A 3,481-nucleotide genomic window follows, 5' to 3' on the forward strand; every position below is an offset into this window, starting at 1 on the left:
TATAGATGATCAACTAATTGTTATAAATATTATTCAAAGAAATCAAAATAATATAAAAAAAAGGTAAAAGAAAAAGTGATTACAACTCGAGTGCCAAAACGTAAACCAAAATATATACGTTTGAATCAAATCTTTGTTTAAAGTATAAAATAAGTGTATTCCTTTTGATAGTATTAGCAAAAAGTATATAGTTATTTAAAAGGAAACTTGAATATAATAGACCTCACAACTATTTATTAAAATTAAAAACAAATAATAGAAGAAACACATGAAAAATATTAACTTAAACATTAAAATACAAAACGTGATTACACTTATAAAACTGAATCACCTCTTTCACTTTTGACAACTTTGGTCATTGGCAATGTACTAATTAATATGCATACACTTTTAAGCTACAAAGGTAATCAATCCATATTCTTTTCACTCCCATGTCATTTTTACTTTATAGGACCCATGCCTCCCGCTTTAAACCCAACCAAGAAAAGATAGAAAAATCCTACCAAAACATATACCAACCTCACAAAATAGAATTGAATTACTTTTAAATCCAAAGATCCAAAAGTTATTTAAATTACTTTGAACTTTGCTATCAATCACTAAAACATTAGTTTGAACTTGGTTGTAAAACATTAATACTTAACGTCACTTTGAGACTGAAAGAAAAACAAAGCTCATTTGAATAAACAAACAAAAACCTCAACTTTAGCTTAGAATGTAAAACAAACAAAAGCTTTTGGAATCAAAACATGGGCTGCATTTGACTCGAAAGCAAAAGCCTTCAGAATTAAAAAGAAAACCCTCAATTTACCTGACATGGTAACCCTTAGAAACAAAAATCAATTGAACAAAAACCTTTAAGAGTCTATTTATACACACTGTTAAACAGCCATTTCAGTACCTGTAAACAAAAAACACACAAACATATAATTAAATAGAGGGTATAGAGTGAGATGGGGATTTTTCAAAATATATATACCTACCTTATACGGGCATTGTTTAAGTACTGAACTGATGTTGGGAGCATATCTGACTTTATAGCCCCAATACATTCATGTTTCTTCCCTAGGCTTCCACCATGACACAATTCCCACCATTACCTTCTAGATCACGTAACTCAATCATCAATCATTAACTTGTTTCTTGTTTTTCCTTAGCTTGTCATCTTCATACACCTCCTGAACAGAAAAGGAATATGAATGATACCCAATATTAATTCATGTTTTTCATTCTTCCCATTTGATATTAACCTGTTCAACATCTCTCCGTACAATTGTTGACAGTAGCAAAACAAAATAGAGGATCTGTTTTGTAAATTAAAAACTCAGAATCGAACATTAATGCTAATATTACAAAATTTCAAAATATGCGTACCGTGGCTCGTAGACTTTAAGTTCGCCTACCTTCTCCAGTATCAAATACTCAGCTTTAATAACATATTGCGAAAGGTGGATTGAAAAATTAGGATGGGTGTGAAATGAGCGAGGACATCTCGTTCGAACGTGCTTGACAAGGTAGACGCCAATACAGAAGGAGGCAGACACATCTCGTTTATCTGGACCGGCCGAGAAAGAGGGAGATAGGGGATTTAGGGCTTTATTTTAGAGAGACACGGAGAGGAGAGAGCAGCGATAGTGGTTCAGTGGTGGCGTGACAGGTGAAAACGATGTTGGTGATGGGTCTTAGGGCTTTTCAATTGATGGAGGAAAATAGGAAATGATTTCAGCGAAGAAGAGCAGCCCTGATATAAGGGAGGATGAACCAGAATCGATAGATTTTTGCCAGGATCTAAGGCTTCAAAGACGACTCAGGGATAAGGACTGGGCCAAAAGAACCCCAAGAAATAAGGAAGCGTATGCACTGTATTATTGTATTTTCTGCTTGAAAGTTTGTAAATGGCTCAGTCAAACGATAAAAAGATTTTTGACTTTTCCAAATTGTTGACCACATAAGATTTATATTTTATGTATTGAATAAATTGATTGTACAAACCACTTTATAGTTTCTACATCTTAAAATTCAGCAAAACATGTTAAATGCTTATTAAGGTATATATATATATATATATATATATATATATATATATATATATATATATATATATATATATATATATAGGTGGATTCAATTGAGAAAAATAAAAAAGGTTGATAATGGGGGAATCATTCTCAGCCACTCATTTAATCTAAGCATAAAAAGACACGGTGGCAAACTTGTAAATATGATAATAACCTTCAATCTCAAATACGTAACTGTATAGAAATAGATAACACTTCAAAGTTATTTCTAATCGATCGTTCATCATCCAAATTTCTCCTCCAACCTTCAACAATCATCCAGATTTCTTCAATTAAACCATCATCAACATCATCCAGTGTTAATCAATCATCGATCTTCGTCAATAACATGTTTATCAACACGATTCAACAGTTAACAACAAAAATTCGTTTTTTGTTCTTTTAATCCAACTTTCAATTCTGCTTGAATACGATCAGATCTTCAACATCTACGATTAATTATACTCCCAGCGTCATTAGATCAACATCATCGATAATCAACAAAAAATCCACTTCATATCATTCATTCAACATCGATTATCAAATAAAACTTCAAAATTGAGGTTAGAAAAAGATCAAATCGTTTTTTTTTTTGAAAAATTTCATATAATTCTCTATCAATCTACTATTTTGTAAGATTTAAATAGTCAAAGTATCATGTTTTTAACATTTTAAAAAAAGTTAAATTGTATGCACTCCACCTGTTTGATGAAATGCATAAACTAAATTACTACGTTATATTCATATATGAATATGTTTTTTCTCACCTGAATCAGTATATGATTATTAAAATAAAAAAAAAATATGCAAGTCTGTATGTTATTCATATGTGAATAACATATAAAAATTATATATATTCGTGAAAATACTTTGTAATATTCATATGTGAATATACTGTGTAATATTCATAAGTGAATATATCATCTAATATTCACAAGTGAATACACTATGTAATATTCACATGTGATATACCATGCAATACTATGTAATATTCAGATATGAAAATATTATCTAATATTCATAAGTGTATATGCCATCTAATATTCACAAGTGAATATACTATGTAATATTCACAAGTGAATGCATCGTCTAATATTTAAATATGAATATACTATGTTTATTATATGTTATATTCATATATGAATGATACTTAAATTGTAAAAAAAATTAATCATAGTTTTTATTCATAAGTGAATAAGAATGTATTGTAGTAAAAACCTGATTCTTTTTTATTCACTTATGAATAACGATAGCTGAAAATATAAAAAAAATAAATTTTTTATTTTATCTTAAAACTATATCAACATGGATGTCTATTTGTAGAGAATAAAAAATCATGAATTTTGATATATTTAAAATCATTTTTCGATAAAAATAGCTTCTTAAAAATTAAAAAAAACAAAAAAACTATGTTTTTGTATATA

General features: G+C 28.9%; 1 long non-coding RNA gene across 1 annotated transcript; it reads right to left on the reverse strand.

Moving 5' to 3' along the window:
- Window positions 1–256: 256 nt before the first annotated feature.
- Window positions 257–1,824, reverse strand: LOC145129224 (uncharacterized). Its single transcript, XR_013717387.1, has 3 exons — window positions 1,375–1,824; window positions 984–1,178; window positions 257–901 (listed from the first exon to the last, which is right to left on the reverse strand). It is a non-coding gene; the product is annotated as an uncharacterized LOC145129224 (long non-coding RNA).
- Window positions 1,825–3,481: the final 1,657 nt, after the last annotated feature.

The sequence above is a fragment of the Lactuca virosa genome, chromosome 8, assembly GCF_052849685.1.
Source record: "Lactuca virosa cultivar CGN04683 chromosome 8, Lactuca_virosa_CGN04683_v6, whole genome shotgun sequence".
In the NCBI taxonomy this organism is placed as follows: Eukaryota; Viridiplantae; Streptophyta; class Magnoliopsida; order Asterales; family Asteraceae; genus Lactuca; species Lactuca virosa.